The 12,998-nt window shown below is 47.0% G+C and overlaps 1 protein-coding gene across 1 annotated transcript in view; it reads left to right on the top strand.

The window, feature by feature from the left end:
- The first annotated feature begins 1,766 nt into the window (after positions 1–1,766).
- The window catches only part of LOC115473298, a 55,783-nt gene continuing 44,551 nt past the window's right edge, over positions 1,767–12,998 (top strand). Inside the window, exon 1 of the mRNA XM_030208137.1 lies at positions 1,767–1,919. The gene's annotated coding sequence lies outside the window, so the exon portion shown is untranslated. The remainder of the gene's footprint in view (positions 1,920–12,998) is intronic.

Consider the following 12,998-nt stretch of genomic DNA (forward strand, 5'->3'; position numbering starts at 1 on the left):
AAAGTGGAAAGAACAACAGTGTCCCACGAAGTCACAGGAGTAGAAAAGGACTGGGAACAGAATCAGGCTGTTGAAAAAACAGACCAAAGGTATCCAGTGTAGATGTAGAATTTATTAAGGGATGACTCAACATGGTACCTTCATCAGGAGTCTCGGTCAACGTGTCAAACAATCTATTTGGACAATATCTTCAAAAATAAACCTTTGAAAAAATGCGGCCTTTAGAAAGACCTTTGTCGTAAGAAGATATCGTTAATAGTAGAGATTCTAGGTGCCACTGGTATGCATGCATGGGACACACCAGGCCAGTCTGGTTTTCATGATATCCACAATGAATATGCATGAGATAAATTTGCATGCACTGCCTCTGTTGTATGCAAATTTATCCCATGCATATTCATTATACTCCAATGAGATTCCACATTTTCACTCTAGTTACTACATTTTAAAATCTCTTCTTAGAAAGTAACTACATTATATAAATATTAATTCTTTTTTATTAGTATCAAAAATATTTTAAACCATTACATTTTAAAATTTTTCACAATACTACTACTACTACTTCTATAGCGCTACTAGACGTACACAGCGCTGTACACTTGAACATGAAGAGACAGTCCCTGCTCGACAGAGCTTACAATCTAATTAGGCCAGACAAACAGGACAAACAAGAGATAAGGGAATATTAAAGTGAGGATGATAAAATAAGGGTTCTGAACAAGTGAATAAAAGTTAGGAGTTAAAAGCACATAATAATGCTACAATGCATTTTACCCGGTCCTCCTACTTACCCTAACTTTCATATCCACACTTCTAACATACCTCTTATGCATTCTTCCACATCCATACAATTCACTTTAACTCACATAAACAACTTTTCATACCATAATGATGTTAGAAGTGGTTCTAAGACTAGCATTTAGTTTGCTGGGGAAAGCATACTGGTATTTCAACAACAGAAACATTAAACTTAAATATATGGCTATTTTTATAAGAAGCACTTCTGAAGACTGTTCTTTAACAACAGCAAGGAACCACAGAGGGAAAAACAGTAAACAACAAAATTATTTAAGAACTGTGTTGTGGTATTACAAGCAGTATTATCTGCATGGGATATTTCTGCATTTCTTCAAGTTGTTTATGTGAGTTAAAGTGAATTGTATGGATGTTGAAGAATGTATAAGAGAAGTGTGGATATGAAAGTTAGGAGGACTGGGTAAAATGCATTGTAGCATTATTGTGAAACATTTAAACATTTAATGGTTAAATTTTTTTATACTAATAAAAAGAATTAATATTTATATATTGTAGTTACTTTGTAAGAAGAGATGCATATTCATTGTGGATATCATGAAAACCTGACTGGCTAGATGTGTCCCGAGGACTGGGTTGAAATCCCTGCATTAAATTTGTGTGCAGCATTATAGAATTAGGGAGATCCACTCAATTTGCCTGCTGGGATTTACTCCAGGTTTCAGCTGGGGTAAAACTTGGTGCCCAAAGTTGAGCTGGATTCGGTGCTACTACTACACACTTTTCTATAAAGGGAACCTATCCTTAGGTGCTCTTTATAGAACGTGATTTGCACTGATATTTTGGAGCATTGTAGCCTGAATTTAGCCCAAAGTGACTGAGGACAGTTGGCCAGAGAGGGCTAAACATGCTTCCTTACTTTATGTTTTGAATGCTTCCGTGTAATGAGCTGCTATTAAATAACAACGCCTTACAATGTTTTATGTCGAGCAGGCATGCATTTTCTATGACATAAAAAGATATATTATCTAGAAGGGAAAGATTGAAAGTGAAAGTAGAAAGAAATCCAGACCGAAGTGCAGGCAGCAGACAGCAGACAGCAATTTCTACTGTAACTAGAGACACGACATCACCCTCAGTGTGTTCCCGAATGTGATGCCTTTAAGGTGAGTGTGTTAGAGAATTTCTGATTCGGAAGCAATGTTACTGCTTCTGCCTCTGCTCCCTGTGACTCTGTAATTCACCTGCTGCCCCGGTTTTGGGTTCTTTTAGAATGTCGAAGTTCTGAACGCGGTTTAACAGGGACAGTGAGATGCCCTCTGTGCCTCTGCAGTGGTTTTAAAGAACTATTCTACTGTCTAGGTGCTAAATGAAATGTTCAATCATGCCATTTCTCTTGCGAATTCTTGTCACTTCAACTTGCAAAACGTGTTGTGTGTTCATGTCAGTTCTAAGTACTGTGGGCAGCGATGTTCTTTTCAGGAAGGCACACGCTTCAGTTTCTGCAGGTCCTTCTCCCTTTTAACAGTCCGAAGTACACTGGCTGTGCCGTACAGAGATAAGATGAGGAAACGAGTTGTAGGAGGTATCTTTTTGTCGGACTCAAGTCAATACACCTGTGGCTAGCTTTAGTAAGATTTTGTTGTTGCTTCTTTTTGTGATTTGGTGTGTGTGTGTGTTTTTGATTTGCAGAGAAGTTATTTGACGTTTGAGCCCATAGGGGCAGCCTGGTAGCCCCCACTGCTCTTGCAGATTTTACTAAATAAATCAACAATCACAGTCCCCTGCTAAATATTTTCTGCCTTAAGGGTTCTGGTTGGGATGTGACTTGGTAGCAGAGTGGTTTTTTAAGTCTGTGTGTGTGACTTCAGAATGATCTTCCTGAGTCTTATCTGTCTAGTGGCAGAGAGGACACCTGCTGCCTGTCTGGGTTAAAAGTGACCAGAGGGATACTACTACTACTACTACTTATCATTTCTATAGCGCTACTAGACGTTCGCAGTGCTGTACACTTGAACATGAAGAGACAGTCCCTGCTCGACAGAGCTTACAATCTAATTAGGACAGACAAACAGGACAAACAAGAGATAAGGGGATATTAAAGTGAGGATGATAAAATAAGGGTTCTGAACAAGTGAATAAGGGTTAGGAGCTAAAAGCAGCATCAAAAAGGTGGGCTTTTAGCTTAGATTTGAAGACGGCCAGAGATGGAGCTTGATGTATTGGCTCAGGAAGTCTATTCCAGGCATAAGGTGCAGCAAGATAAAAGGAACGGAGTCTGGAGTTAGTGTAGGGAGAGATAAGAGTGGAGAGGTACTGAGGAGCTGCAGAGTGAATGCACTTGTAAGTCAATAAGAGGAGTTTGAACTGTATGCAGAAATGGATAGGGAGCCAGTGAAGTGACTTGAGGAGAGGGCTAGAAGGGATAAAGAACTGGAGCTGGAACATAACCAGGAGATACCCAATGGCGGGTTCATAAATACTAGTGGGGGGGTTGTTGGGAGGGGGGGGGGAGGAAATTCAATGTTGCCTTTTGGGGGGGGAGAGAAAGAAAATGGAGAGGTGCTGTCAGATCCCAGGATGGGAAAATCTGTACCATACTACTACCACCGAGGGGGGAGGGGGAATTGTCCCCAGGGAAAATTGTACTAATTTACTATGATAATATACCAAAAAGCACATTTTATAAAAATTTTGTTAACACAAAAGAAAGACAAAAGACTGTTACTATGGCCTATTTGAAAGAGAAAAGTTAGATGCAAGACTTTGAAATGGATACAGGATATTTACTCTGATCAGCTGTTAATTTATTTCTCAGGCAATAAAGTTTTCTAACCTTTGGTATCTCTGACTTGCTTGACTCTCTCTCTCTCTCTCTCTCTCTCTCTCTCTCTCTCTCTCTCTCTCTCTGATCAAGAACAGTATCTAAAGAAAAAAGAAAATACATGAACTATTCAAATTATCCAAATAATGATACTCAAGTCCACGTGGAGGGGCATAATCGAACGAAAACGTCTATCTCCATGGGCGTTTATCTCCGAGAACGGGTCCGTGAAGGGGCGGACGAACCGTATTTTTGAAAAAAATAGAAGTCCATGTTTTATTCGACAATTTGTGAGCTGGGCATTTTTGTTTTTCAGCGATAATGGAAAATGAAAGCGCCCGGCTCAAAAATGAATAAATCCAAGGCATTTATTCATGGGAGGGGCCAGGATTCGTAGTGCACTGGTCCCCCTCACATGCCAGGACACCAACCGGGCACCCTAGGGGGCACTTTTACAAAAACAAAAAAAAAGGTAAAAGAGCTCCCAGGTGCATAGCACCCTTCCCTTGTGTGTTGAGCCCTCCAAATCCCCCTCAAAACCCACTGCCCACAAGTCTACACCATTACTATAGCCCTAAGGGGTGAAGGGGGGCACCTACATGTGGGTACAGTGGGTTTGGGGGGGTTGGACGACTAAGCATTAAGCAGCACAATTGTAACAGGTAGGGGGGGATGGGCCTGGGTCCACCTGCCTGAAGTCCACTGCACCCCCTAACAACTGCTCCAGGGACCTGCATACTGCTGCCAGGGAGGTGGGTATGACATTTGAGGGTGAAAATAAAAAGTTGTGAAACATCATTATTTGTGGTGGGAGGGGGTTAGTGACCATTGGGGGAGTCAGGGGAGGTCATCTCCGATTCCCTCTGGTGGTAATCTGGTCATTTAGGGCGCTTTTTGGGGCCTTATTCGTGAAAAAACAGGGTCCAGGAAAAGTGCCCTAAATTCTAGCTACACACGCATACTTTTTTTCCATTATCGGCGAAAGGCGCCCATCTCTGTTCGGGTGATAACCATGCCCCCGTCCCGCCTTCACCACACCCCCGACACGCCCCCGTCAACTTTGTACGCTTCCGCGATGGATTTCAGTTGAAAACGTCCAAGTTCGGCTTTCGATTATACCACGTTATTCGTTTTTGTGAGATAAACGTCCATCTCCCGATTTAGGTCAGAACTTGGGCGTTTTTCTCGTTCGATGATAAGCAGGATAATATTAGGTTTCGAGATAATCAAATTGAGGAAATAGTAGGAAATCAAATTCAAAGTATATGCACCTAAGACTAAGGACAAACAATTTTATATTTAAGCTATTTCAACCCTTTTCGAGGCAACAAATGATGCCAATTGTGAAGGATCCATAAAAACATATTTAAGTGAATTGTATCGAATGATACATTTACAGGGAAATCTTATCTGGAGAACAGCCGGTTTCAGTAACAAGAATTGTTTCCGCCTTTTCTGGGTCTCTCGTGAAACATCAGGAAACAGGTTAATTTTCAGTCCCAAGAATAATTTATCCTTGTTTTCGAAAAACATCTTAAAAAGCCACTGCTTATCAGGCAGTAAAGCCACAGTGGCTACCAACGTTGCTGGCTTGGCTTGTTCTGTTTCAGAGGTTTCCAGTAAAGCAGTCACATTTAAATCATTTTTCTTTTTGAGGAATATAATATGCCTGAGTAAAGCAGATTCAGGAATTCCCATAATTTCAGTAAGATACCTCTTTAACATATCAATTGGCTGTACCATTTTTACTTTGGGGAAATTCAAGAATCTTAAATTGTGATTTCTCATATGATTTTCATATAGTTCTGGTTTCTTCCTCAATGTCTCTAAGTCTTTTAGGATGTCCGTTTGTAAATTTACCAAATCAACAGCATTCTTTTCAACAGTATCTATATGAGTTGCCAAGATTTCACATCCACTTCTGTTTCTTTCAAATCTTTTTTTTCAGTTTCTGTCATCTTTTTAGTTAACACATTATATTTTTTATTTGTTTTTTTGTTACATTTGTACCCTGCACTTTTTCCCACTCATGGCAGGCTCAATGCGGCAGGCAATGGAGGGTTAAGTGACTTGCCCAGAGCCACAAGGAGCTGCCTGTGCTGGGAGTCGAACTCAGTTCCTCAGTTCTCCAGGACCAAAGTCCACCACCCTAACCACTAGGCCACTCCTCCACCTGTAGAAGTTTGTATTGAGTTAGAGATCAGATCCCAAAGGGATTCTAAAGTTACCTCTGCCGGTTTCTGCATGAGGGGTATAATCGCTCCACCTTCTGGCTCCTTACACTGCTCTGTTCCTCTTTGCTCCGCAGCGCCAAAAGCAGGAATATGTACCTCCAAGGTCTCTATCTGGTTCCCAAAAAGGGAATCTAGATGGTTTCCCCCTCTCTCCTCCAAGTTGTTCCTGAGCCTCTCTTGACGGCGTGCCTTCTCCGCTACGTGGCGGGAACCCCGTCAATCTCACGGAGGGGAAGCTGGTCATCTGCGGCTGTGGAGGGGGCACCCGTGGGTCGGGGCTCAGCGTAACATCAAGCCCAGGAGCCGCTGAAACCTCCTCAACAACGCCGGCGGCTCCAACGGGTCCGCTCCCAACCCCCATGGCTTGTTCTCGGGGCCTCGCAAAAAGGTCCATCGGGCCCGAAGGTAATTGGGAAGGTGTCAGGGAAGCTCGAGTTGGCGCTCTCCCACGTCTTTTCGGCATTGTGTTACAGGTAATAGCGAGGTCCACAAGCGTCTAGGTGCTAGTTGCCCGGAACCGTACAAGAAAATTTCTATGGTGTTAAAAATCATTTGGGCCAGTAGTCAAAAGCACTTATTCGGTGCACACTATTTAATTTATTTATTTATTTGGATTTTGCTCACACCTTTTTCAGTAGTAGCTGAAGGTGAGTTACATTCAGGTACACTGGATATTTCTCTGTTCCAGGAGGGCTCATAATCTAAGTTTGTACCTGAGGCACTGGAGGGTTAAGTGACTTGCTCAAGATCACAAGAAGTATGATCTGGAGATACTTTGAGGGACTTCTAGAAATATTTTTTCTTTTGCTAGAGTTGGAGTTCAGCTCTCCTGTAGCAAGAGATGAAAATAATAGCAAACTCTTTAGACTAATATCAGTATGTGGCAAAATCTAAAAATAAAACTTATTTGCTTCAGGACAAGGTGATTTTTTTTCCAATTAGTTTTCTTCTAATTCCTGATGCATTTTCACTCTTACATTCTATGATGATAAATTTCTTTTTGCAAAATGCAACCTGTCTGAGATGTGGGGCTGATGACTGCCCTGGGCCTGGAACCTGGAAATGTCTGTCAGGCCACAGTGCGGTTTTTACTGTCAACAGACAGTGCACCAGGAGAGAGAGATGGGAAGTAGGAGAGTATTGCTCTGATTTCTGCCACCCCGAGGCCTGCAAAAAAACCCTTAAGTGCTATAAAATTATCAGGTTGAGGAGGCTGGGGGGATGAGCATGCTGGAGTCAGGCTGAGGAGGGGAGAAGAGAATGCTGGGGTTGAATTGGGAAGGGCTAAGGCCATGACTGGGGAGGAGAGGAAAGAATGAGGGGATAGAACTGGGACCTGAGATGGAGGGAAACTGCTGAGAGATGATTTTTGTACTAATTACTTCATTAGTAATACTACACTCTATTACTAACATGGAGAGCTGAGCCCGCCCCTTTTTCGATACCCGCTGTCCCACCAACCACCCATCACCCTCAATCATTTGACCAGAATGCCAATTATAGAACCATAATAAAAGTCACTAAACAACAGGAATGTGGAAAAAGTAACCAGTTGCAGCTTCGTTTATTATAAACATGAACAAAACAGGTTTGGAAAAACATACACTCACACCCGAGGTGAGGTAGTAGAATTGCAAACTGCAACAGTTCGTAGCCCCTGCTCATAAGGGGCTACCTGCCATGACAGCTAAGCAGTGGCGTAGCAAGAAGGCAATTTTTGGGCGGGCCAACAGGTTGGGTGGATGGGCACTAGAGAAACACCTGCCACCTGATATGCCCTGCCTATGCCCCTACTCCTACCGCACACCTACCCCACTCCCAACAACTTCAATGGGAGTAGCAGTGCTGGCCTCTGTGGCCGAAGGCCACATTGAGAGCTAGGGGAAATATAAGAGGGTGCACGCTTCATCCTCCACTGAGCCACGGTCCACCAACACACGATAGGCTTCCCTTAAATATGCCGTAAATATTACAGTGGGGCCCTAAAATATCAATACATCTATCAAGAAAACTGAAGAAGCCAAAGTACTATAGAATACTACATAGAAAATTGATGCTCATAGCAGTGGCGTAGGAAGGGGGGCGGTGGGGCGGTCCGCCCCGGGTGCACGCTGCTGGGGGGGGGGGGGGTGTTGTCTCCGCTTGTTCACTGCTCTCTCTGCCCCGGAACAGGTTACTTCCTGTTCCGGGGCAGAGAGAGCAGGGAAACCAACGGAGCTGACGCAGCTCCCAGCGACTGCACTCGGGGCGGAGCGGTACTCCCGCCCACCCCCCTTGGTAAGACTGCGCTCCAGGGGGGGGGTGCACGCCGTGCTGCACCCGGGGGGGGGGGGGGGGCGCAGCGGTGAACTGCCCCGGGTGTCAGCTGGTCTCGCTACGCTTCTGGCTCATAGAATACTTTGGTCACACACAGAGAACACAAATACAGAATAAGTGACCACAAACCCTAAATAAATTAAATCAAAATCCCAAGAGGCCAGACCTTGCATTTAGCACAGCACAGAGAAATACAAAGAGATACATTTTCTCCTATACTGTGCAAAATCACATGCAAGAGACAGTGTTAGGGGAGGTACAATTAGGGCAACTGCGTTTGGCTCCCTAGCCAAAGAGAACCCCAGTCCAGCTGGAAGCTGAAGAAGGTGCAGCCTGTTAGTTAGCTTTTGTGTCCCCTCCCAAATTTCTGCCTTGGGCCCCAGCCATATCTAGCAGGATGTACATTTTTGAAATCTGACATATTCTAGTCACAAAATAGAAAAATAAAATTCTTTTTTCTACCTTTTGTTGTCTGCTCATTTTATTTTTCAAGTCATGTTGGTCCCAGGCTCTGGTTTCTACATCCTTCTCTTAACTCACTCACCAAGGTCTCATGTGCATTTGATAGTTCCATTCTCTCTCTCCATGTCCACTATCCATCTTCTTCTATCTCTGTACCTCTATCTTCCTCCATGTTTAGTATCTCCCTTTCTCTGTGTCCCTATATTTCTCTGTCCAGCTTCTCCCCTCTCTTCATCCCCAGTGCCAATATATCTCTACCATCTCTGACCCTACCCCATCCAGCTTCTCTCCCTCTCACTCCCTCCCCTTTCCAGCATCTGGTTTGGTTGCTTGATTCCCTGCTTGCCCACCCACCCACCCCACCCTCTCTTCCTCCTTCACACTGTAGGTTTAGTATGTGTTCCCTTTTCCTTCATCCCTTTGGTCTAGTATCTCTATTTCCCTTCCTTCCCATCTTGTGCTGTACCAGCAGCTATCTCCCTTCCCTTCAGCCCCCTCTTGCTCCCACATCCAGCAGCTCTCTCCCTTCCATCCAGATCCCCTCCTCCCCTTCCTCCAGCAGTTCTCTCCCTTCCATCCAGTCTCCTCCTATTTCTCCCAGTCCAGCAGCTGTCTTGCTTCTCTCCAGCCCCCTCTTCCTCTGAAGTCCAACAGATCTCTCCCTTCCATCCAGTCCCCTCCTTCTCTTCCTCCCATGTCCAGCAGCTCTCTCCCTTCTCTCCAGCCCCTTCCTCCTCTTCCTCCCCTGGCCAGAAGATTCCATCCAGATCCCCTCCTCCTTTTCCTCCCACATCCAGCAGCTCTCTCCCTTCCCTCCAATCCTCTTCCTCCCACAAGTCTGGCAGCACTATCCCCCCCCCCCCTAAGTCCAGCACTTCTGCCTTCCTCCAATTCATCCTGCCCCAATCCTCCAATTCATCCTGCCCCAATCCAACACCCTCGCTGCCTTTTCTCCCGTGGCTCCGGGTCCGACTGTCCGGGAGTGTTGCCTGCCTCAAATTCTGCTCCTCCCTGCCGCTGCCTCGGTCCCTGCAGCATTCTTTATTGGCCCATCGCCGGCAGCGCTGCAATTCACACAGGCAGCTCCGCTCCCCTTTGCCGCGTCCATCCGGCCCTCTCTGATGCACTTCCTGTTTACGTAGAGCCAGATGGATGCGGCAGAGGGGAGCGGAGCTGCCTGTGTGAATTGCAGCGCTGCCGGCGATGGGCCAAAAAAGAATGCTGCAGGGACCGAGCCAGCGGCAGAGAGGAGCAGAATTTGAGGCAGGCAACGCTCTCGGACGGCCGGACCCGGAGCCGTGGGAGAAAATGCAGCGAGGGATGTTGGGTTGGGGCTAGTTAGAGTGGGCCTCGAGCTAAAGTGGCTGGGCCTGGGCCCGTCCAGGCCCGCCCATGGCTACGCCCCTTTAGCTAAGTAGCTGTTTACTACTACCTTTCTAGGCTCCACCATGTGCAGCTAGGACCTGGGGAGCAGGCTTGGCCTTCCATGAGAATTAAGCAGGTTACCAGACCCACAATTTGCTTTAATTTTCTCCACTTGGTGAAAATTAGTGTCCTCAGCTTGATGCATCCCTACCACTACAGGCCACATTAGCTTGGGTGAACCTTAGCCCACTAGGGAAAGAGAAGGTACCGGTGTATAATATGGAAAAAAAACACCTTGGTTATACCACAGTAAGGCGGTATATCAAGAAGCCAATAAAAACAATAACTATGACCTGCATATCCTTACCAAATTGCCAAAGGAACAAACCTGCTCTCCCTCACCCACCTACGAATAATGGTCAGGCAGGTGGGAAAGCCACCTCTGAGGAACAAACAGGCCCAAACCTCGGACGCACAGCTTTAAGCAAACTCTCAAGACCGGACCCTAGCCTGCAACTCACCAAACCAGTATGGAAGAATCCTAGTGCCAAGAGGATTTGAAGGTAAACATTCTTCTCCTGAATGCTACCTTATCCTGCTAAGGATCTTCTACTACAATTTGCTTCTCCTCCCCCTCCCATTCTCTTTCCTTCTGGTCCAGCCTAATTCCTGCTGTGTCTCTCACTAATGGTTATGCCACCCCTGAAACAACCCAAAGGCTACTCAGGATCCAAGGGGGTGGCACAGCCCCCTGTTAATGGGGTGCTCGGGACCAGGCCCTTGCGCTTAAGCCTTCTTTTGTAAGTGATTGTTAAACATATCTGGGTCAATATTCAAAGTGATTTAACTGGGCAGAAAGGCTCTTGGCTCATTAAGTTGCTGGTTTGGGATTAGCCACTCATTTTCAAACTTAACTAGTGAGTGCCGCTGAAAACGACAGAAAATCGGCTATTTTGGGGGTGTTTGGAGCAGGGGCGTCGCTGCTATGGGGCCATGGGGGCCTGGGCCCCCGTAGATTTTGCCCTGGACCCCCTACCGACGACCCTCTTGACCCCCCCCCCCCCCCGCCCGCTCGCTCACCGTCGCCTACCTGTGCTGGTGGGGACAACGTCAGACATCAGACTTAGAAACCTGAAAGGAAGGAAGAAGACTTTGGCTGGCAGGGGATGGGGTCCCCCGCCAGCACAGGTAGGCGACGGCGGGCGGGTGAGTGAGCAGGGTGGGGGGTGTCGGCGATGATGATGGCGCCAGCAGTGCCGGGGGGGGGGGGCTAAAATGTGCCCCTTCACCTCGGCTCTGGCCCCCCCTACCGCTGAAGGTCAGATATGCTCCTGGTTTGGAGGCAGAGTCACCACTTGGCTGATTAAGGGCCGATATTCAGCTCTTAACCAGCCAGGTTAATTGCATAAATAGGACCATGTAAAAGTCAGTCCCATCTTTATGTGTTTTTGCCATAGTTGATTTAAGGGTCCTTTTACTAAGCTGCGAGAAAAAGGGCCCTGTGGCAGCGGTGGGGGCTGTTTTTCCCATGAGCCAGGGCCCTTTTTACCGCAATGGGTAAAAAGCACCCCCCCCCCCTCCAAAAATGGCCATGCAGCTACTGTCAATAAAGACCTTGTTCAGGAAGACACTCATTGTGAGAGGACTTTTTTGGATCCACTGTGTGTTTTGCCTTTCATTGGTTTTCCTGTGGAGAGTTCACCTTCTGTGGGTGTTTGCAAGATAAATCTTACCATATGGCCATGCGGCGGGGAACACTTACCGCCACCCATTGAGGTGGCAGTATGAGCACCTGCAGCAACCCGGTGGTAACCGGGCAGCATGCAGCAATGCCTGATTACCACCGGGTTAGTGCTGCACTATAAAAAAAAATGTTCACAGCATGCCAGAAATGGCGCACGCTCGAGCTGGAACTACCGCCGATGGCCATTTTGGGCCGGCTGTAGTCCCGAGCTAGCATGCAGTAAAAAGGCCCCTATGAGCTGAATATTTATTTATTTATTTATTTACAGCACTTATATCCCACAATTTCCCACCCAAGAGTAGGCCCAATGTGGCTTACAACAATCTACATAATCATACCAGTGGCGTAGCTACGTGGGGCCTGAGGGGGCCCGGGCCCCCGCAGATTCGCCCCTGGCCCCCTGCCGACGACCCCCCTCCTGCCACCAACCCTCCCCCACCATCGCCGCCAGCCCCGCTACCGCATGATTTACCTTGATTGCTGGCGGGGATGCCCAAACCCCGCCAGCCAAGAGTGTTCTTCAGCGCTGGAGTTAGTAAACTCCGGCGCCTTCATTCAAGAAAGTTCGTCTGAAGGATCAGCTGGTTTTGACGCCTTACGTCCTGCACCGTGCATGTAGCCCCGTGCAGGACGTAAATGCGTCAAAACCAGCTGATCCTTCAGACGAACTTCCTTGAATGAAGGCGCCGGAGTTTACTAACTCCAGCGCTGAAGAACACTCTTGGCTGGCGGGGTTTGGGCAGCCCCGCCAGCAAACAAGGTACTTCATGGGGCAGGCGGCGACGGCGGCCGAGGGTTGGTAGCGGGAGGGAGGGAGGGAGGGGGGGGGAGTTTAAGAGTGTCGGCGCGATCGAGCGGGGGAAGGGGGGTTGCCGGAGGGGGGGAGGCGGCTTAACAGTGCCCCCCCATCTCGGGCTCTGGCCCCCCCTCCTGGCAAGGTCTGGCTACGCCCCTGAATCATACAGCAGGCAAGGTCAAAACAGTTAATGTTCTAGATGTATAATGGGAAAGGACAGAAGCGAGATGAAGAAAAAGAGAAGAAGCAGAGGTGGTAATATGACAGCGGGGAAGACAGTTCAGAAGTTAGAGGTGCCAGACGGTAGTGGTGTGTACGCTTTGCCAAATAGAAAGGTCTTGAGGCGCTTTTTGGAGGTAGGATGATCAGTGGTGAATTTCACTAGCTTAGGTAGATCGTTCCAGAGATGGGCACTAGTGTAGGAGAAAGTTGATGCGTAGGTTCTTTTGTATTTAAGTCCAGAATATACTGGGTAATGGAGGTTTAAGTACGATCGTGCAGACC

This window comes from Microcaecilia unicolor, chromosome 6 (genome assembly GCF_901765095.1).
Source record: "Microcaecilia unicolor chromosome 6, aMicUni1.1, whole genome shotgun sequence".
NCBI classification, from domain to species: Eukaryota; Metazoa; Chordata; class Amphibia; order Gymnophiona; family Siphonopidae; genus Microcaecilia; species Microcaecilia unicolor.